The 23608-nt window shown below is 43.1% G+C and overlaps 1 long non-coding RNA gene across 2 annotated transcripts in view; it reads right to left on the bottom strand.

Annotated features, from left to right (window-relative positions):
• The window catches only part of LOC142071141 (uncharacterized), a 45958-nt gene extending 22481 nt beyond the window's left edge, over positions 1 to 23477 (bottom strand). The window contains exons 1-3 of one of the 2 annotated variants that reach the window (XR_012667136.1): positions 22731 to 23477; positions 18639 to 18773; positions 17583 to 17663 (exon numbers count right to left, since the gene is read on the bottom strand). This is a non-coding gene — a long non-coding RNA (uncharacterized LOC142071141). The remainder of the gene's footprint in view (positions 1 to 17582; positions 17664 to 18638; positions 18774 to 22730) is intronic. The other variant, XR_012667137.1, reaches the window with a different exon arrangement.
• Between the last annotated feature and the right edge of the window lie 131 nt (positions 23478 to 23608).

The raw sequence follows: 23608 nt of genomic DNA, 5'->3' as shown, positions 1-23608 counted from the left end.
TATTGGAGCATTTGCATTGTGATTCTCTCTAATTGTGTAAATCACTAGACAGGAAGGAGACATGAATTAGTATGAAACACTAGCTTTTAACAGAAGGTGTTATGTCCTGCCCAACAGAGAAGGCCCATGGACACCAGATGAACTATTGTGGAACATCTAAGGATAAAATATTTTGTTGATTGCTCTTCCCATCCCCCTGCTCCCCCAATGAAGAGGACATGTGGGTTAATTCCTCCCATCAGCTGAGCTGGCTGCTCAAACAAGGGGTGGGGGGATGGGATAAAAACCCCTAACAAGAAGAAATTGTCTGTGCTGCATGAACTCTTGAGTGCAAAATTTTCTAGGCATAAGCAAAAGATCTCACGTGTTTAGCCTGGGTTAGCCCTAAGGGACATATAGGGCTTGCTTATTATAGAAGTTTCTATTACCTTTTGGAGCCTAAGACAGTAACTCATTTGTCTGTGTATGTTTACCTGCTTTAACCTTGTCAATAACTCTCATATTTCCTTTTCTTAGTTAAATCTTTAGATAGTTTATTATGAGATTGGCTACAAGGGTTGCTTTGATGCCACTGACCTGGGTTAAGTGACTGGTCCTTTGGGACCGGGAGTAGCCTGAATATTTTTGTGATTTTTGGGGTAAGGGACCATCTGTCACAAAGGCAAGCTTGCCTAGGTGACAAGATACATTGGACTACCCAAGGGGACTGTCTGTGACTCCATGATTACACTGTTATACTGCCTGAGGAGTTTACACTTGGTACTTGATTGATGAAATCTAAGTAAAGAGCTCACAGCCAATTTGGGGTTTGTGCCCTGCTCTTAACAGTTTGCCCGGAGGTTGGTACTCAAACTTTTGAGCCACTGCAGGATAGCTTCAGTAAGTTGGCCCTCCATGGTACAGTCCATTAGATATCAGACTTTCCTAGGTATTCACTTTGTGTCATTTCCTGAATTGGGTTCTGCTCTTGAAGTTCCAACGGTCTGGACTGGCATGATGGGGTGCTAGAGCAAGGAAATTTCTCAGCTGTAAGATCATTTCTCCAAGTCCCTCTATGTCCCATGGCCAGGCCAAGATGAAATCCTGCCACTTCTTCCTCCACAACATATAAGAAATCTGTCCTTTCCTATCGATCTCGATGGCTTAAACTCTTGTCCATGCTCTCAGCATCCCAATTTTCAATTACCAACTCCTTCTCCTCCCCTCTGACCTTCTGGATATCCACCTCACCTCCTTGCCCCAAAGTCTTTGAATAATGAGGTTGCCAGAACCATCCTCACCAATTATTTACCTTTGAACTCCACTCACTGCCCACTGCATCATCTGGGCATGGGAATATCCTTTATTGGACCAGCTTGTGTTGGTGAGAAAGTGAAGCTTTTGAGCTACACAAAGCTCTTCTTTCCCAGACCTCAAGACAAGCTCTGTGTAGCTCAAAAGTTTCTCTCTCTCACCAACTGAAGCTGGTCCAATGAAATATGTTACCTCATCCGCCTTGCCTCTCTAATATCCTGGGACCAACATGGCTACAACACAGCACACTGCACTATGTATCAAGTTCATACTTCTTGGTCTTGCATTTATAGCACTACATCCACACATCTCTAGTGTGTACCTCAGACCTTGTCTTTTTCCAGGTTTCCCCAATACTCCCTTCAGCCAATGATGGCCTTTGTACATGGAGCTTCCACTCAAAACTTCCTCACCAAGCGACCACCCCTCTCTTCACTTAAATTGTTTCTTAGAATTCACTTCTGCCAGATCATCTATGCAGAGTCAATACACTTAAGACAAAAACCAACCAAAAAAGAAATGCGCAGTATAGCCCGGAATCAAGAATTAGCACAGGAACAATAGAAAAATTTACTATTCTAAACTATCAGAGCGGTAGACCCTTAATAAAATAAAATAAAAAATAAAATCAATTATCCTAAATATGCTATGCTAAACATGCTAATTCTGCACAGCTCTGGTACCGAGAAAAAATGTCTAGTGATTTCACCCTCAAAAAGGGGAATGAATAGAAACAAGGGATGAAAAACTAAAACACAAATTAGAATGTAACTATTACTGTAGTAAGTCTATGGTGCCACCTAGTGGAAAAAGGTGATTACTTTAAATGTACCAAACATTTAGATTATCTACGTAAGGGGTTCTCAAACTTCATTGCACCGCGACCCCCTTCTGACAATAAAAATTTCTACATGACCCCAAGAGGGGGGATTGAAGCCTGAACCTGTCCAAACCCCGCTGCCCCAGGCAGGGGGGCCAAAGCCAAAGGGCTTCAGACCCAGGCAGGGGGTCTGTAACTTGAGACCCGACACCCACGGCGGAAGCCCATGGGCTTCGGCCCTGGGTGGTGGGGTTGGGCCTTGGGCTTTGGCCCTGGGCCCCAGAAAGTCTAAGCCAGCCCCAGCGACCCATTAAAATGGGATTGCTACCCACTTTGGGGTCCTGACCCACAGTTTGAGAACCACTGATTTACGTGTACAATACAATCTCTAAATATATTTTTCTTAAAATGGTTGCAAGAAAAATGCAGAAGGAAACACCTCTGAAAATAAAAATTTATTTCATGTTACCACTTAATATTTTAAAGCAATAATAAGTTAAACAGATCTTCGATGGCCACCCTTACATTTTGATATTTGTTCTTTTTTCTTTACCGTTTTCCTTAATCAAAGATGATAAAAATTGTCTAGGCAGACAGACTGAATATCTATCAGTCTGGCTACTATATGGTTCTTCATTCAGGTGCTGATTTTGAAGTGGCCTTAAGAAACCTGGGGAGATGATGCTGTTTGCAAAATACACATTTAACTCTTTGTGTATATAAAACAAAACAGGTGGGATTCTCCACTATGCTACGGCTCCTTTGCACTGCTCTGGTTGTGCAAGCTTTACTGACTTTCCTAAGAGGCTATGCCAGCCTAACCAACTATGTGGGAATTTCCCATCTATAAATGGCAGCCCCAGATTGTTGAGAGCTGGATAGCAGCACTACACCGCCAGATCTTTCATCCCCCAGACTGCAGTGCATGTCTGGGGGAAAGCAGTTTGGCTGGTGTGCTGCCATGCCTTGGAAATGCCTGGTTGTGAGAATGGCCCATTGTGGTCATAGGCAGCTTAGTATAAATTACAACAGCCCTAAGGCTGCTCCACCTTACATCACAGGCCAAATTGATACTGGGTGGCCCCAAAACCAGGGAGTGGCATTAAAATATTGTAGTCAGCAGTATAGCCACCGACTCTGTGGGTGCTCTGGGGCTGGAGAACCCATGGAAAAAAATAGTGGATGCTTAGCACCCCCAGAATACCAGCCGATCTGGGGCGGAGCAGGGGGCAGAGCAGGGGAGGGAAGAGGTGGAGTGAGGGTGGGGGAAGGGGCAGAGCCTCGGGGAACAGCGGGGGTGGAGCACCCATCTGGAAAAATTAAAGTTGGTGTCTGTGGTGAGCAGGATCTAATCTGTCTAGGGCAGTGGATCTCAAGGGGCACCGCTTGTTCAGGGAAAGCCCCTGGTGGGCCGGACCGGTTTGTTTACCTGCCGTGTCCGCAGATTCGGCCGACCGCAGCTCCCACTGGCTGCCGTTTGCCGCTCCAGGCCAATGGGGGCTGCGGGAAGCGGCGTGGGCCGAGGGACGTGCTGGCCGCCCTTCCCGCGGCAGGTGAACAAACTGGCCCGGCCCACCAGGGGCTTTCCCTGAACAAGCGGCATCCTTAGTTGAGAACCACTGGTCTAGGGCATTAGTAATGCACACATTACTGAAGTATCAGGGCAACCTTGAATGATCACAAGTGGTCAGAACCTCTGTTTTGTATTTCATCCAAAAGTTAGCACTTCCAACCATATTATTCCTCCTCTAACACTGTGCTGGGCAATGGTTCAGTAAAGACCCAGACAGAAGAATCCCATCTACTGAGTCAGAAACACCAAGTCTTCCAATACCCTTCCTAGAGGTCTCCTATCCTTCCACTGACTCTGCCTGACCCCAGTTTAGTTTATAAGATCTGACAGGATCATAGCCTGAGTTATTATGGCTGCATATTTATTACAATATTATCAACCTGTGGATGCATTGTAATCCATGCAACAAAAAAGTGATCACAGGTGTGATGAAAAATTCCTGAATTATCAAACTTTGCCAGTCACAAAGCTTATTCAATCAGATGCTGCTTTCCACTCAGATGTTTAAGGAGCAGCATAAATATGTGTTTACATCAGGATCCATGTATATATAAAATAAAAATCAGGTACATATTGAATTATGGGGCTGTTACTTTATTTTGGACTTTGGAATTTTCAGTTGTTGATCACACACAACGGCAGATGAAATTAACAAAAGCAATGAGTGCTCAGCAATTCTGAAAATCCTGGCAACTAAATAAATGATTCAAGCCTCACTATTTTAGTTTGACAAACTGTAACAAGGACCCCTTGATGGAATTATGGCAGCAAAATTCACAACTGCCTGTTATTTATGCTCTATAAAGTGTCATCAATACCTGTTATTGCAGTAAAATGTGTCTGCTAGTATTGCAATGAGATTGTAAGCTCAGATGTAAATATAATTTTGTTTTTCTCTTGACAATGGCATAAAAGGTTAGAAACAAGAGTATTTTAAAATCAAATGTGATATAAATCCGTTGTGTTGTTATAGAATTTGATATCTATATAAACAATAGAACTTTCATTTTCCGATGCATGTTTGAATGTACGCTTGTACTATTAAAGGTTTTCAAGAGATTTCATATATCACATTGCTCAGTCTCCTGCATCAGTTTTGCACTAGTACTTCTTGTGTTTAATACTCACCCAAAAGCCAAGCTAGCTGAAGAGAGGACTCTTAACTGCATTAGCACCCAGGTCAGTCTCAGGCTCCTCAAGATTTTGGAAATATTAAATTCACACTCATCATGCCCAGATACTTTACACAGGTACCAGCCTAGTCACTCCCATGCTAACATTATATAGTTACATTATCTCATTTGCTAAGCCACTTCCATATTCATAACTTGATAGCTATTGCTACAATAGCTGGTGTAAAACTGGTAACAGGTTGATTGCTCTAGTGGGGAGTAAAATACATTGTATGTAAAACTGAGATCCACACTATCAAAGCTAAAATTCTTGATTTTTTTCCCCCTCTTCCACCATACATACACTTAACCAGACAGACCATGATTTTCAAAGGTCTTTGTGGATATTAAAGTTTATTAAAAATACACTATCATGCTGTCTGGAGTGGCTCATGGTTGTGAGTGCCTATCTCAGTGCAGATTGTGAAAACAGGGCGGACACCGCAAACTGGTGGTGAGTTCTATAACTAGATTTCACCAAGCCGGTAACAAATATGAACTCCTGGATCACTATAACAGTCTTACCGTGGAGTCACAGATGGTCCCCTTAGGCCCTCCAGACAAATTGGACTTTGTGATAAATGGTCACTTACACCAAAAATCACAGTGTACATATTCAGGTTGCTCCCAGGACCAAGAGACCCGTCACTTACCCCAGATCAATTGGTATCCTAAAATGACTTTATAGCAATGACAACACCTGTAGCCAATCCTGTAATAAACCATCTAAAGGTTTATTAACTAGGAAAAAGAAATGAGAATTATTTACAGGCTAAAGCAAGCAAACATATACACATACATATGGGTTATCATCTAAATCCTAAGAGTTGTAGTGATCTGTCAATTCAAAGTGTCCTTCAGGGTGGATCCAGGAGCAGCCCTTTGGGATTTCTGACTTCAGTTTGGTGTCTCAAACCCTGTCAAAGTTCAAATGCTCAAAACGATGGAAAATTTCCCTGTGACTTAGTTTTATTTCCTTCATTTAGCTTCCAAGTCCACAGGATTAGCTTCCGTGCACATAGCATTTCCAAGGTGAGATAGGGCCATTAACCAATCCTTTGGATTGCGATGTTCCAGCTCATTTTGATAGTCTTTCTGGACTATCTCAAGTACTTCTCAAGTATTTTGAGAAAAACTAACATACAGGTGAACTGGTCTGGTCTCCAGCCATGAGTTTGTTAGTTCTTAGCTAATGCCTGCAGTCTTGGCAAGAGCTGACATCTGGTTTGCCAGCATCACATACACTAAAATGGAATCAGATGGATCAAAGAGAAGGTGTGTGACACCTTTAATCCCTGAATCAGTGATGTGAATCCAGCCCAAATCAGTGGTGACCACAAACTATTAGCTGATGCCCATTAGTTGATGTTTGTGGTGGAGTGAGCTGGTGCTGACAGTTCATTTTTCCACTAGACTGGTGCCCATATTACAAAAATGAATCCCACAAGTCACGGCCACTGGCACTCGTCACTCTCAAAAGAGAGGCCAAAGACTGAATGAGCATAGAAGACAAACTACCCTATCACTATGGTGGTGGCCTGTCCAGCTCTTGGTGAAGCACAGTGGGATGGTGTGGGGAAGCGGGAGCTACTTCAGACCTGCTCTGGAAAGACAGGATTTCTGTTTCTGAAGCTGTCAGACTGTCACCAACTCTAATTTCACACTATTAAAATGATATTGTCAAGGTTATCAGCACAATCATTTCCTCTGCCTTGACAGCAATCCCATGTGAGACTTCTTAACTTCCATATTCCTTAAGGCAAGTTTGATTCATAGATTCCAAGGCCAGAAGGGACCACTGTGATTATCTAGTCTGACCTCCTGTATAACACAGGCCTTAGAAGTTCCCTCAAAATAATTCCTGGAGCAGATCTTTTAGAAAAAAAACCCAATCTTGATTTTAAAATTGCCAGTGATGGATAATCCACCACAACCCCCGATAATTTGTTCCAATGGTTAATTACTCTCACTGTTAAAAATGTATACCTTATTTCCAGACTGAATTTGTCTTGCTTCAATTTCCACCCATTGGATCATGTTACACCTTTCCCTGATAGATTGAAGATAAAGTGCCATTCTTTTCCCTTCCTTTCTTTTTGTTAAGGATTGATAAGCGTTGCAGCTGCATAAGGAATGTGGGGATTTAAAGGATACCTTTGTGTAAAGCAGTGTTATTTGCCCCGTCCCTTCCTTTTCCAGCTATATAAACGAGCTCGGGGTCATGGCCCCTTCCTTCCTTTCCTGCAAACTTCTGATTAAGGGAATTTGTGGCTGCAATTATTGCAAAGAAATGTATTTTCAAAGTAAACATTATTTGTAGAATATGTTAATGCAGTAAACAGTAATCGGGGTAGGAATAATTATATTCAGTGTATAGTTATTAATCGTCATTCTATGGGCATTCATATTACTAAATAAGAGTTTTGGGGGTGTTGTAGTGAAAGTAAATATTTACATATTGATTTAAATAAAAGAGCATGATGTGATTAAGTCAGTTCTTACTCGACAATTGGGTCAAGGGGAACAAGTACCGCAATAATGAAGCCCGTCTACTCAATGCGCCTCTGGGTCCTCCTGCTCATTCTTCTAACATCTGGCATCAAGAACAGGATCCCAGCCTGATCGCCATGTCTCGCTATGGATTCGATGAGTAAGTTGAACGGGCCCTTTCCTGCAACCTCAGTTAAGGAGTTTATTAATAAACTGATGGGGAAATGGGGGATGCCTTATGCGGCTCACCCCCCCCCCCCGGGATTGTCAGGATTGACGAGCCATCCAGGGGTGGGTGGAAGCTTCCCTGGCATCCAAGTGCTCCCATGAGTTTATTAATAAACCAGCAGGAAAATGGGGGGTCGTTATGCAGCCTCCTCGGGGATCGTCAGAATTGGCCAGCCATCCAGGGGTGGATGGAAGCTTCCCTGGCGTCCAAGTGCTCCTTTTTGTTGCAGGCTCTATGTGAGGGTCTGTCAGGTTTATGGGAGGAGGTTACCAGTCTTAAAAGCAAAGTGGAAATTCTGCAGCAAATTGCTGACTAACAGTGCATGGTAAATCATCACAGTGTGCTGGCAGTCTGAATAGCTGAAAATGTATAAACAATTTTAATCGTACCGAATCAAAGAACCTGACCCTGAAGGGTCAAGTAGATGCCTGAAAACAAAATTCTTCTTTCCCATCCCCCATTTTTCTCTGTCTCTCCCCTTCCCCACCATCTCCCCTCTCACACTTTTGCTCTTCTGAAGTTTTAATGGACGGTACTTCAAACTCTTAGTAAAAAGTTTGTTTGAACAAAGCAGGACAGAGTTTGCTGCATTCCACTGAAATTTTTTAGAGTAAAAGGTCCACAGGTGACCATGGAAACAAATACTTTGCAACACAAAAGGTACAAAATGTACCACCTTAAAAAAATTAATGCACAAGTGAATAATTTAAAGTAAGTGAAAAGTTACAAGTAGTTTTTGTAGAAATTAATGCTACAAAGTTTTACAAACGTTTTTTAAAAAGTAAACTATTAAAAGTTGTAAAAATGTTAAAAAAATAACAATTGTGGCATTATAAAAGAAAAGTTTGTGGCTTAAAAATAAAACCTAGTTATGTAAATATAATATATGTGCAACTCGGTACAATTACACTAAATGGAACACTGGTAATTAAACAAATTACACAAGGGGGTCAAGTGGCTATTACCACCACTGTGTTTTTGACTCCAGGAGCCTTTATAGCTATTCTGTGGGAAAATGGGCCCTTTTCCCACAGAAATGGTTGGTAAAGGACTGCTGCAGGCAGCAAGCAGCCAAATACTCTGATCTATATTATTTAACTATTGGACAAGTTAATCAAAATCACTGAAAAAATGTAAGGGATTTCTATTAAAATTTAATTTGACTGTCTCCAGTTATACAAAATGGGAGTGTAATTGGGGTACAATTATATAAAAAATAATAAAAGCATTGCAAGGGGTATTGGGAAAAAGAAATTTGTGTGTAAATCTTTTTGTGTAATTATGTAATGTTTTAAGAACCTAAACCAACACTCATGGTTAGTAAAATCCTGTTTGTAAGTTGAAAATAAATTGGTTTGGTTTTGTTTTTTAAATTAAAAAAAACCAATGCCACTAAACTCTATTTAAATTTCTCATTCAAAGTTGCAACACTGACAGACCCTTGTGCTAAACACCTGCAGCTAGCGTAATGTGGCTTCGGTATTTAACATTTTACCCTTTGGGTACTTCCATGTTTTTTATAAAGTTTAATATCTTTTAAAATAAGGATTACAAAATATGTTCCTAGCTGGGGGAGCCAGAACTGGAAGAATGGGGAGAGATTCTGGATACATTTTCGGAGGTAATAAATAGCAGCTAAAACTGAAAAAAGTTAAAAGACAGTGCCCCATGGAGCAACAGCAGGGGTAAAATGCACAACACTGAGCCTTAAGCTAGCTCTAAGTAATCTGTCACAATGTTAAACCTTAAAATAAATGCTAGTAAGTAATCCCATAACAATGTATAGGGTTTTATAATTTTTTTTGGGGGGGAGGGGGGATTTTCAAGCATGCTAAAAATGGTAATTAAAAGCAAATTTCATGTCAAAGATCTCATGGTAATACTGCCTCTCAGCTATTACCTGTGAATAAACTTAAAACTTGGCACAGCAGAAAAACCATTACAAACCTGGTCTATTGTACAAGAGGGGAAACTGAGGTACACAAGTTCATAAATTTCATAAATGAACAGTGGGATAATTCACCCTTTCCCTTTAAGGGTAAAAACCTAGCCTGCCTATAGAACAAAACAAGAAAAATATAAAGGTAATTTTTTTTGTTTTTTCCTGCAGTTAGCAAAAAAAATTGTAAAAGGAAGGGGTATTTTTATGCAATAATCTGTCACCCCACCCCCGGCCAAGGGGCTGGGAAATGTTTATTTTGTTTTTCAGACACTTTATTGGCAAGCTCGTGCCAGTGAAAGAACAACCCAGAATACCATGGATCTACTGTCGCAACAAAAATTGTGTTGTGTGTTTTGTGTTGTTTGTCTTGTTATTACCATTATTTTGGTAAATATTATACAAGGAGGGCTAACGTATATAGCAGCAAAGGTCAGTGCATGGTATAACCTGCCTGAAGAGCATGGTCTACCCAGCGGAGGGAATCAAGTAATGTACCGCATTCCAGGAGAACACCATCCATTCCCAATTCCCAAATGGAGGGTTCCTTACCTAGTCTTTGACGAGTTGGGGATCAGCCTGCTGCTATTAAAAACAAACAATTGAAGACAAAAATGTATTGCACCCAAATAAAAAGGCACAAAATAAAAATAAAAAATGGAAATAAATAAATTCTGTTGCATGCATCTTACAGGTGAACCCACAAAGGGAAAACAAGGCCTGGCCTGAAATAGAACAATCGTTGCTGCTATTCTTGCTATGAAGTGAGCTGTAGCTCACGAAAGCTTATGCTCAAATAAATTTGTTAGTCTCTAAGGTGCCACAAGTCCTTCTTTTCTTCTTGCCCAGGGTTATTTTTAATCTTTATTGACACTACTAGATGATGCTGAATACATAAATAACATTATATTTAGTGCAAAAAGTCAGCCCACAAACTATTAACTTATATGTGGCTGAAAATAAGGAAATACACTATATTGGAAGTACAGTCTTAGCCTTCAGCAGTACTAGCATCATGCTGAAATAAAACATTGCTAGTATTTTATCAGGGAAAACATTAATGAAACAGTTTCTCTTTAATCACCTCTCATACATAAATGTGTCCTCTGTCTGACTGATATATCTATTTCAGTTAACTTCATCTTCTATTTGCCCTTTCAAAATTTTATTCTGGATTCTTCACACCCTTTGAGTTTCATTGTCTTTTTTTTTATACGATCCTTGTTTCTATCAAACTCACATTTTTAATGCCAGGCCTATTCAAAATGACCATGTTCCTCAGTTCTTCTGAATGCAACTGAATAAAAATTTTGGATTAAAAGGTCAACTTTAAAAATGCACACAATAAATTCACTTATAAAAATCTATTCAAACAGCATCCTGCACCTTCTCCACTGCCACACATTACATTATTCATGTCATCTTCACTGAATTTTAAGCAATGCAAATCAGAAGATGAGGCTTGTTGACTGCTTGAGACTAGCAAAATTTCTTTCTGTGCCCACAGTGCTGAAGGCTGGTCTAGTGGCACTTCTTAAATTAATGAAGCTGATGCAGGGAAATAGAGCACAGACACTTAATCACTTCCTTCAGAACAAAGAATCTTAGCTATCATTTTTCCTAACATTAATCCCTTAGTATGCCCTTCCTTCAAACGCACACTTCCACAGCCATTGTGGAGGGGAAATCATCATTCTTCTCATTGTAAATCACGTAGAGATGCTCAGCAAATAAACAAAGACTTATAATCACATTAAGATCCCATAGTGGAATGAAAAATAATTTTGAAACCCTCAGAAGCAAAGATATTCCAAAAGTTTCCCAGGACAAAATTAATCACAGATATTTATGATATTATAAAATTAAGAAATAAAGGTCCTATCTATTTTACGATCTTTTATAGTAGTGGTTTTCAAACTTTTTTTCTGGCGACTCAGTTGAAGAAAATTGTTGATACCCATGACCCAATGGAGCTGGGGATGAGGGGCTTGGGGTGTGGGAGGTGCTCAGGGCTGGGGCAGAGGGTTGGAGTGTGGGGGTGAGGCTATGGGGTGGGGCTGGGAATGAGTGGTTCAGGGTGTGGGAGGGGGCTCTGGGCTGGGGCAGGAGGTTGGGGTGTGGGAGGGGGTCCGGGCTCTGGGCTGGGGATGCAGGCTCTGGGTGGGGCTGGGAATGAGGGGTTTGGGGTGCAGGAAAGGATTTTGGGTTAGAGGGGGCTCAGGGCTGGGGCAAGGGATTGGGGCGCGGGGTTGGGACATGGGCTTATATTGGGCGGCTCCTGGTCAGAGGCACCGCAGGGGTGCTAAGGCAGGCTTCCTGCCTGTCCTGGCACTGCGGACTGCACTGTACCCCAGAAGCGGCCCGCTTGGGATGAAGGGTTTGGAGTGCAGGAGGGGGATCCCTGGGTCTGAGGGATTTGGAGTGTGGGAGGGGGCTCCAGGCTGGGGTAGGGGGTTGAGGAATGGGAGGGGGTATGGGCTCTGGGCTGGGGGTGTGGGCACCGGGGTGGGGCCAGAAATGAGGGGTTTGGGTGCAGAGGGGGCTCTGGGCTGGGGCTGAGAGGTTCAGAGTACAGGATGGGGCTCAGGGCTGGGGTGCGGGATGAGGGCTCCAAGCAGCGCTTACCTCAGGTGGCACCCAGAAGCAGGGACATGTCCTTCTGGCTCCTAGGCAAAGGGGTGGCCAGGGCCAGGGGACTCTGTGCACTGCTCCTGTCCACAGGCACTGCCGTGCAGCTTCCATTGGCCACAGTTCCCGGCCAATGGGAAATGTGGAACTGGCATTGGGGGCGGGGGCAGTGCACAGAACCCCCCTGGCCACACCTGTGCCTAAGAGCCAGAGGGACATGTTGCCGCTTCCGGGAGCCACGCGGAGCTGGCCGCTGCGGCCAACCAGACTCTTAATGGCCAGGTCAGCTGTGCTGACTGGAGCCGCCAGGATCCCTTTTCGACCGGGCATTCTGGCAACCCTATGTCAGCTTCATTCAATTGATTCTCCCTCTGCCCCCCTCAGTTCTTCCACTCAATTTAGCATTTGCCTCAGCTAACTATCCCTCTATCTTCAGTACCCCCAACTGATTTTTCTGCCCCTCTTGAGTCTGTCCCCACCAAACCATGCAAATTACTGGTCCTCTGCCTCCCCCTTCCTCCCTCAGTCAATTGATCCCCTCTCTCATCCCTCCCAGGCTGCCCAAGCAACGAAACCTGTTTCTCTCTTGGTAAAATCAGCCTGTGTCTTCCCATATACACACACATCCAGCCATTTTAGACCGTGCCTCGGCCCTCACTCCAGCAAATTCACACTTTGCCTTCTATAATTTACCTATTGGCTTCTTTCCAGGCTAAGTGATTCTCAGTAGCATCCTGTGGGCTGCACTGGGTACCTGCAATGGGAAGGGGAGCTATCCTGTAGTAGGGATTCAGGAGGGTGAGTGGAATACCTAACCTGATTCCCCTGTGAGCAACAGGGAAGCAGCAAGAGCTGCTCTTTCTCCTCCCTTGCAGTCCCTGGGATGCAGCAGGCAGCCCTTGACAAGCTGCAGCTGGGGAGACAGAGGATGTTCAAATCTCTCCTGGCTTACAATAGTCTGCTAAGTACCCACGCCATGGGGCAGCAGGAAAAGCAGTCAGGAGGGGATGGGGAGGTGCGCTCTATTGCCTCCCCCTTGCTACCAGCCTGGTGTCTCCTCTGTGACAGTCTGAACTAACTGAATACAAAATATCTACCAGTCTCTGCAGACAGCAGAGGCCTTAGATATTTAAAGGTGCAATGAAAAACAAAAGTGTTAATAATTACACCACTAAGTATCACACGGATCAAAACACTGGTAATTTGATATCTATCTGGTAGCCTATGTTAAATGAGTTTTGTGGTCTTAGTCTAATTCTAGTGGATAAGTGCCCACATCTAAAAACCATCTCAGCTGACAGTGTCATCCTTGCTAGAAGTTTCAGCATAGAACACAAGGCCTGGATGGCAGTGAAAACCAATAACCCTTTGATCCAATCAAGGATGAGGCAAATCAGTGGAGCAGCAATGGGAAGTTTGTGCTACAGCTCATATTATGGATAATTTGACTGCTTCACTTTTCAGTTCTGACAATCTGCCCCTTTCGACTGTACTCACCCACTCCTGCCTTCTCAAAAAAAACCCTCAACTCTCTTTTAAAGAAATGGAGGACTTGTGGCACCTTAGAGACTAACAAATTTATTTGAGCATAAGCTTTCATGAGCTACAGCTCACTTCATCGAATGCTTGATAGAGCATTCTTACAACTACAATACCCACCTGCTGAAGTGAAGAAACAGATTGACAGAGCCAGAAGAGTAGCCAGAAGTCACCTACTACAGAACAGGCCCAACAAAGAAAATAACAGAACGCCACTAGCCGTCATCTTCAGCCCCCAACTAAAACCTCTCCAACGCATCATCAAGGATCTACAACCTATCTTGAAGGACGACCCATCACTCTCACAGATCTTGGGAGACAGGCCAGTCCGTGCTTACAGACAGCCCCCCAACCTGAAGCAAATACTCACCAGCGACCACACACCACACAACAGAACCACTAACCCAGGAACCTATCCTTGCAACAAAGCCCGTTGCCAATTGTGTTCACATATCTATTCAGGGGACACCATCATAGGGCCTAATCACATCAGCCACACTATCAGAGGCTTGTTCACCTGCACATCTACCAATGTGATATATGCCATCATATGCCAGCAATGCCCCTCTGCCACGTACATTGGTCAAATTGGACAGTCTCTCCGTAAAAGAATAAATGGACACAAATCAGACGTCAAGAGTTATAACATTCAAAAACCAGTTGGAGAACACTTCAATCTCTCTGGTCACTCAATTACAGACCTAAAAGTGGCAATACTTCAACAAAAAAACTTCAAAAACAGACTCCAAGGAGAGACTGCTGAATTGGAATTAATTTGCAAACTGGATACAATTAACTTAGGCTTGAATAGAGACTGGGAGTGGATGGATCATTACACAAAGTAAAACTATTTCCCCATGTTTATTCCCTCCCACCCTCCACTGTTCCTCAGATGTTCTTGACAACTGCTGGAAATGGCCCATCTTGATTATCACGACAAAAGGTTCCCCCCACCCCTCCTGCTGGTAATAGCTCACCTTAAGTGATCACTCTGGTTACAGTGTGTATGGTAACACCCATTGTTTCATGTTCTCTGTGTATATAAATCTCCCCACTGTGTTTTCTACTGCATGCATCCGACGAAGTGAGCTGTAGCTCACGAAAGCTTATGCTCAAATAAATTTGTTAGTCTCTAAAGTGCCACAAGTACTCCTTTTATTATAGTTATTGTGTACATGGGTTTAACGCCCTACAGTTCATAACATCTTTGCAAGACCATTCTAGTCCCATCAAAGCTCTGAATGGAGTCATATATATCAGTCATGGTGTTAAGATATTTATACAGCTTGCTTTCCAATGCAGTCTCTTTGGGGCTTAAAAGCATTGCCTAAAATATATAAGATAGAAGAACTGCACCATTCTATTTATTATTAATAATGATAATGTTTGTTTCTGTAATACCTAGGGACCCACCAAGAATGGGGTCCTATTGTGCTAGGCACTGCACAAACACAGAATAGCAAACAGTCCGTGCCACAAAGAGCTCACTATTTAAACAGACTAAATGGATAATGGATATGGGAAAGGCGTATAACATACAAGCCTAGAAAACAATGTAATGGTGGCAAATGTTAGTTCCATGATTTGTTTCTGGTGGAGTTTAGTTAGGAGGGGATTAGCTAAACAGAAAGACAAGTGTAGGGAGAGGGGATGCTGAAGAGAAGGGGTTGGAGGGCAGGAGGGCAAGAGGTGTAGATTTATTCTCTGGGTTTTTTTTTTTAACATAATACACATCACCATATAGCTGGGTTCTGCACAAAAGCCTAAAATACCATTAATTAAAATAAGGCAAGGATTCAAAGACCTAGCAAGAAACAGACACTGCCAAAAGAAAGCTAAAATAAAAATACTCCAGAAAGAATTTTCTCATCCTAAAAACGTATGAAGAGACATAAAATATAAGACAGGGCTGCCGCTTATAAACAATGAATATCCAGAACCAAATCGACATTAGCATATTACACTATAGGATAATAAATGTTTATCTCTGCTGAGAGTTATTATTTATTACCTATCTACTGCCACAAATTCATCCTCGTAAAACTCATGAAAATTTACAAGTACAGGCACAAAACTTACTTGCCCCATCCCCATCATGATGACAAGTAAAATTAAGAGAATTTGGGGTGGAGTAGTAATATTTTAGTCACAAAAAAGTGGTCATCCAGGGCAGGTAGAATTTTTCAAACCTGCTACAATGTTTGTAGCTGGCTCTTCATAAATACACAAACAGATAAGATCCTTGCCCTGAAAACCTTAAAGTCTAATTCATGGAATAACTGGTCAAGGACAAGAAAGGAAGGGACTGTCACTGGAAATATGCATGAAAGTGGATGGAAGGAGGAGAGAGAGAGAGCACTTGGTGCACACAAAGAGAATCCAGGCCTTCTAACTCCAAATTTAGTGCTCTGTCCACTGGATCGCATTGCCTCCCCTTACCTTGACCTGACTAGATAGCCTGTGCAAGCTGACAGAGATCTACCAAATTCAAAAGGCAGATTGCTGCATTCCACACGAGGGTCCGGAGACAAGAAAGCAGAAGCTTCAGTTAGGTCCTGATTCAGGAAAGCATCCTGATTTCATTTTCATGAAGCATTTTCATGAAGGGCATTCAAGCATGTGCTTAAAGTAATGCACATGCATAAGCCTCATTACTTTAAAGGGGCCTTAAGCAGATGCTTATGTGCCCTTCCTAAATACAGCTGCTTTCCTGAGTTAGCTCCTCAATAGCTCTTGCCCCAAGTAAGGCATAGTATAGAAATTCAGCCTGGAGACTATACAGGTAATTTGAACAAAGAAAAAGAAATACATCAGGTCAATAATACATTTAATTTTATAATATGTTTCAGCCACAGTATTCCAGGCTGTGAAACAACAGCAGAATCAGACCTATAAAAGAGTGAATCAGTGAGCTAAGCAGATAAAATCTCACAAGATAAGCCCACATAAAATAAAACTAAATTATTGTGTCAGGTCAAAAATGTCTTCCAAACCAAAATGGTCTTTGTAATACAAACTTGAGACCACCCACTCTGAGGTGCGGAGAACCCGCAACACGGACTCAATGGGAGTTGAATGCACTTCCAAGAGAAATCCTGGAACTGAGCATGTTCCAGGATCCAGGTCTGAATTTATGGCACTTCTCAACACCAAACAGAAGGTATTCTACAAAGCTGAGAGTGCAGAAACAAAGATAATAAGTATTCAGAATGCTTAACAGCTTTATGTGCTTTCCATCCATACATCACTATCATAGGTTTTATCATTTCCATTTACAGAAATTAAAGAAGTTAAGTGACTTGCAGCAAATCACTATTCATCTAATCTGCTCTGTAAGAACTCAGGACCTTGATTTTAGAAGGTGACATGGTACAACCCATAATTGCACATAATGATTTCAGGTTAGATGTTCAAGGGTAAAATCAAAGACTTCGAAAACAGACTTATTCATGTCATGAACACAAACTGCAAACACTTCACTGCAGACACCATTTTGTTCCTGTGCTACAAGCATGCCATCCACTCCTACTCTGAAACTAAACAGCTCCTTGAATAGTGTGGCTATATGTCCTTGAAAATCAAGAATGACCCACTTCCCAGGGCTTGACTGATTTTTACAAAAACAGTATTTTATCTAAGTTTACAAATGCCACCCCTCCCCAACTCTGGACAACTTTCTCAGTGCAAATTTCCAGAATAAAGACTGAAGAAATATGCACCTCAAGGACAATTCCTCCCTCGGAGTTCTCTCTCTCCCTCATCCAGATGAGACTTTGAGTCACCTCTCTTCACAAACAGGGAGTCAGAGACTAGACCCCATCTGACTCCGGGCAGTGTTTTGAGGGGCAAGCTTATAGACAACTCAGCCACACCATCACCATATGCATCTAGCTACTCACCTGTCTGCTGGCCTCTGTACTTCTTCCATCTCCCCTGCATCAGTGCAGTAGTGAAACAAGACTGTAGGAAAGCACAAGGGGCTAGGAAGAGAGGGGGAGGGAGCATGTTTTTGTGGCATGAAGGGGAAGGAAGGAAAGGATGAAAAGTAGAAGAGTGAGTACAATTCTCTAAAGCTCAAAAACCAGAAGGCAAAAGGAAAAGGTTCCCATACAGTTTTCTTAAAATCTCATGAATTTTTAGCTAGTCTAATGATTTTGGTAGTCCCAATTACTGAATTTTGAATGTTTGCGATTGGCAATACTGATGAATCATAGAAGTGTAGGACTGGAAGGGACCTCGACAGGTCATCTAGTTCAGTCCCCTGCACTTATCACAGGACTAAGTAATAACTAGACCATTTCTGACAGGTGTTTGTCTAACTTGTTCTTAAAAACCTCAAAGGATGGAGACTTCACAACCACCCTAGGAAATTATTCCAGTGGTTAACTACCCTGACAGTTAGGACATTTTTCCTAATGCCCAGCCTAACCTTCCCTTGCTGCAATTTAAGCCAATTGCTTCTTGTCCAGTCCTCCGAGGACAAATGCCTTACTATGTGGTATATCTTACTAAAGTCAAGATATACCTGCTTCCCCTGTATCCACAAGGCCTGTTACCCAGTCAAAGAAAGCTATTAGGATTGTAAGCTGTATTTGTTTGATGTACTATTAGAACTGGTTTTATATGTTATTTTGTGATTTTATTGAAATTACCATCTTGAATTTCGTAAGCTGTAGTTGGAACTCCATATTTGTGTCATTCTTCCCCAGTTAGTTTGGCGCCCTTTCTGAGGCGTAATTTCCTGATTGATTGCCGCAGAAGCTTAATCTACCTTGCAACCACAAAGGTGAGAAAGTACTACCTGACCCTAAACTAATCTGTCCAGAGACAGAAGGATGTATATAAACCCAGTGAGCCAGTCACTGGTGCTGTCCACCCTGGAGGCAGCCCATGTCAGTTCTATCTGTGCAGTCTTCAAGGGGCAAGATCAACAGATCCAAGGAGTCAGAGTTTACCTGAGTAACAGCATATCTGATCTGAGTTCCTCCTGTGAGCTTCCAACATCACAACAGAAGTTCTGGATCCTTCCCGCTGAAGCTGAGACAGACTGAGTTGACACGCTGTCCGTTTTGTGTTTCGGTGTCATCCATCTGAAAGTAACATTAATTGTTACTCACATGCCTGTAGTCTGTCATGGTAATTGGTAGGGTCTGGGCTTCAAGCCTGCCTTGGAATATAAACCACCGAGCTGTTATATATTCAGTTTGATCTGTTTTATATATGTTGCTTCCCCCTCTCCCACTACTGTATCTTACCCTTCAATAAATTACTTACCTGCTTTACACCTTTATCGTGATCTATTTTATTTTAAGCAATACCAGATGATAGGATCTTTTACCCCTCCAGCATCTGTCTATGGGGTGGGGGTCCTGCTAAACAACTAAGGGCTTGTCTACACTGGCAATTTACAGTGCTGCAACTTTCTCGCTTGGGGTGTGAAAAAACATCCCCCTGAGCACAAATTTTCAGCAATGTTAACACCAGTGTAGACGGTGCACCAGTGCTGGAAGCCACACCCCTCGTGGCGGTGGGTTTTTTTAGAGCGCTGGGAGAGCAACCACACAAGCCATGTTAAAGCTTTGCCAGTGTAGACTAGCCCTGAATTAGAATAGTTATCAGCCCATCTATCTTGTTACTACACAACATCCTATAACAGGTTGGCCTGACATGATCTTGACAAATCCATGTTGACTGTTACTTCCAGTGGGCCAGCCTGTATTCCACCTTGGTCCCGAGGCCCGTCAGGGACATTAGCTGGCGGCTCCTTCACGGAGCTGTGAGCACAGGCGTGTTTTTGACGCAGTTCACCCCCATCCCGGATACTTCCCGTTTTTGCGACGTGAGGGAAACCCTGGCACACGTATATTTAGAGTGTGCCAGGCTGCAGCCCCTTTTCCGGCTCCTCACGAATATTTTATTACGCTTTTGGCTGCACTTTCCCCCTCACCTTTTTATTTACACACTCCCCATCCATGGCCCCACAAAGTCGCAGGATCTCCTGGTTAACCTCCTCCTAGCCCTAGCTAAAACAGCCATCTATAAAACCAGAGAGAGGAGGTTGGTCAATGAAGCATCCTGCAACTGTAGGGCCATTTTCCGATCCTCAGTACATTCACGTATCTGGGTGGAGTTCCTCTGGGCAGCGTCCACCGACTCCCTTGACGCCTTCGAGGAGCGGTGGGCGCTGTCTGAGGTTCTCTGCTCGGTGACCCTGTCCGGTTCCCTCCATCTGACCCTTTGATTGAGGGGAAGAGTGAGAGACCCCAGCCCCAGCCATTGCCGCTGTGGATACCATCATCACCATCACCTAGGAAGGGTCCTATCACACGTGGGTGTACATCCTCCCCCCCCCCCCCCCCCAAACTGCCCACCCCGCAGCCGTGCCCATCTTGTGGGGCACTCTCAGGAGAGGAATAATCGATGACACTGGGCATGGCACTAGGTAACTCGAGGGGGTGGAAGACCCCGAGTGTCGAGGAAGCCCCCCCCGCTCTAGACCACCAGGTAACTCAGGAGGGTGGAAGACCATGAGTGTCGAGGAAGCCCCCCTGCTCTGGGCCCAGGCTAGCCTGAACACTTCTCCCTCCTGAAGGCTGCTGTGGTATACCTTGCGTTTGCTTTTGTTTTGTTGCATAGTTTTGTTTTTTCCTTTTTGGTGATTTTTGTAAGTGTTATACAAATAAAATTCTTTTCTGCTTAAAAAAAAAAAGACTTTACTTATCACCTTATAATCTTCTAGGTATTTGCAAATTGATGGATTATTTGTTCCATTATCTTTCCGTGCACTGAAATTAAGCTGACTGATCTGTAATTCCCCAGGTTGCCCTTATTCCCATTTTTTTATAGATGGGCACTATATTTGCCCTCTTCCAGTCCTCTGGAATCTCTCCAGTCTTCCATAAGTTTTCGATGATTAGCACTAATGGCTCATATCTCCTCAGACAGCTCCTTGAGTAATCTAGGACGTATTTCATCAGGCGCAGCCAACTTGAAGACATCCAATTTGTCTAAGTAATTTTTAACTTGTTGTCATAAATATAAAGGGAAGGGTAAATCCCTTTGAAATCCCTCCTGGCCAGGGGAAAGCTCCTCTCACCTGTAAAGGGTTAAGAAGCTAAAGGTAACCTCGCTGGCACCTGACCAAAATGACCAATGAGGAGACAAGATACTTTCAAAAGCTGGGAGGAGGGAGAGAAACAAAGGGTCTGTGTGTCTGTCTATAGTCTGACTTTGTCGGGGATAGACCAGGAATGGAGTCTTAGAACTTTTAGTAAGTAATCTAGCTAGGTATGTGTTAGATTATGATTTCTTTAAATGGCTGAGAAAAGAATTGTGCTGAATAGAATAACTATTTCTGTCTATGTATCTTTTTTGTAACTTAAGGTTTTGCCTAGAGGGGTTCTCTATGTTTTTGAATCTAATTACCCTGTAAGATATCTACCATCCTGATTTTACAGGGGGGATTTCTTTATTTCTATTTACTTCTATTTTTATTAAAAGTCTTCTTGTAAGAAAACTGAATGCTTTTTCATTGTTCTTAAGATCCAAGGGTCTGGGTCTGTAGTCACCTAGGCAAATTGGTCAGGCTTTTTACCAAACCTTGTCCAGGAAGTGGGGTGCAAGGTTTTGGGAAGTATTTTGGGGGGAAAGACGCGTCCAAACAGCTCTTCCCCAGTAACCAGTATTAGTTTGGTGGTGGTAGCGGCCAATCCAAGGACGACGGGTGGAATACTTTGTATCTTGGGGAAGTTTTGACCTAAGCTGGTAAAGATAAGCTTAGGAGGTTTTTCATGCAGGTCCCCACATCTGTACCCTAGAGTTCAGAGTGGGGGAGGAACCTTGACACTTGTTCTTTCCCTATTTTAGCCTCAGATCCTACACATTTTCACTGTCGTTCCGTGTTAGATGTCCGATAGCTACAAACCTTCTTGGTGAAAACTGAAACAAAAAAATTTGTTCCATTTCCACATTTTCTGTTATTATCTTTCCCCCATCATTGAGTAATGGGACTTCCTTGTCCTTGGTCTTCCTCCTGCTTCTAATGTATTTGTAGGATGTTTTCCTGTTCCCCTTTATGTCTCTAGCTAGTTTAATTTCATTTTGTGCTTTGGCCCTTTTAATTTTGTCCCTACATGCTCATGTTGTTTATATTCCAGGATGTTTGTATTATTTTTCATAATTTGACCTAGTTTCCACTTTTTGTAGGACTCTTTTGAGTTTCAGATCATTGAAGATCTCCTGGTTACGCCAAGGTCATCTCTTCCTATCTCTCCTATACAATGGGATAGTTTCTTCTTGTGCCTTGTCTCTTTGAAAAACTGCTCTCTTGAACTGTTTTTCCCCTTAGTCTTGCTTCCCATGGGATCATACCTACCAACTCTCTGAGTTTGATAAAATCTGCCTTCTTGAAATCCATTATCTTTATTCTGCTGTTTTCCCTCCTCCATTCCTTAGAATCATGAACTCTGTCATTTCATGCTCACTTTCACCCAAGCTGCCTTCCACTTTTAAACGCTCATCCAGTTCCTCCCTATTTGTCAAAATAAGAATAAAACAGCCTCTCCCCTAGTAGCTTTCTCCACCTTCTGAAATAAAAAATCATCTCCAATGCATTCTAAGAACTTGCAGAACATCACCCTTGCTTTTTTACCCCTCGTCTCCTTACCCAAACTTTCAACAAGTGTGTAGCCTACTTCCATCTCAACCTCAGTCCAAGTGTATACATCTTTGATGCTCAAGGCATCATCTCTTCCCTGTTTTCCCTGCCTCTCCTTCCTCAGCAAGCTGTACCCGTCTATATCAATATTCCAGTCATGTATTATCCCACCAAGTCTCTGTGATGCCAACTATGTCATAGTTGTGTTTATTCACTAGTATTTCCAGTTCTTCCTGTTTATTCCCCATATTTCTTGCTTTAGTATACACACATGTAAGATACTGATTTCATTTCCCCCATATCCTCTTGGCTCTCCTTTGTCCCTGCTCTAATGGCCTATGCTCCCCCCAGAGTCTAACCCTTCTCCCAAGTCACCATGTGTTTGACTTACCTCTGGGCTTTTGGATCCTAGGTGTCTGAAGTTAGGCTCCTGATACATATTTGGACAGGTGCATAGAAGAGGTCTAATTTTTACCACTGCTGAGCATCCCCCTCTCCCCCAGACAATCACACTGAAGCCAGTGGAAGCCAGGGTTCCTCAGCACTTTTGAAAATTCTGTCCATTTTTGTGTGGGTGCCTAATACAGATTTTGAAGCCTAAGTTCAGGCAACCAGATGTGAAAATTTGAGCTCTATTAGGGCAGGGGATTTTCCTCTTGCCTAACAAATAAAAAAAATGGTGCCCCTGGGTTTGCATGTTATTTTAAAACAGCAGAAATCCCTTACACGTCAAAACAAGGAAAATAACAGCCACTGCCCCACTGGCTGCCTATAGGACTCCCCTCCACTGTATTGTCTATTGGGAAGAGCCCACCATGGGAAACTCTAGCCCAGAGGCTCCCCAGATGGGTAATGCTTGCAAGAGGTGCATTGAGTCCCTGGGCAGAGAAGGAAGGAGAGCCCCTCTTTTTGCTCTACTTTTGTACAGCACCTTGCACAGTGCCGGGATCCTCATATCTGAATGGGGCTCACAGTCTCTCCTGCAATACAATTAACACAGTGGCTCACCACAGCGCTGCTGCTACTATGGGACGCTCCATTATGGCAATGTAACCAGTCAGTAAAAACGAGAACGGGGGCTGTTACGTCCCCAAGCTCCCCCAACAACGACGGGGACCAGCGGGGCGATGGGCCGTATTGAAACCTACACACAGAAGCGAGAGAGGTGCGCGCGGGGGCGGTGTCGCGCGCACCACACTCCAGCGCTCCACGCCCCCCGTCCCTTCTTCAGCGCCTAACGCTCTCCATCTGCGCAGCCGCAGATCGCAA

This window comes from Caretta caretta, chromosome 2, assembly GCF_965140235.1.
Source record: "Caretta caretta isolate rCarCar2 chromosome 2, rCarCar1.hap1, whole genome shotgun sequence".
Lineage (NCBI taxonomy): Eukaryota > Metazoa > Chordata > Testudines > Cheloniidae > Caretta > Caretta caretta.
This window is presented reverse-complemented; position numbering and strand designations above follow the sequence as displayed.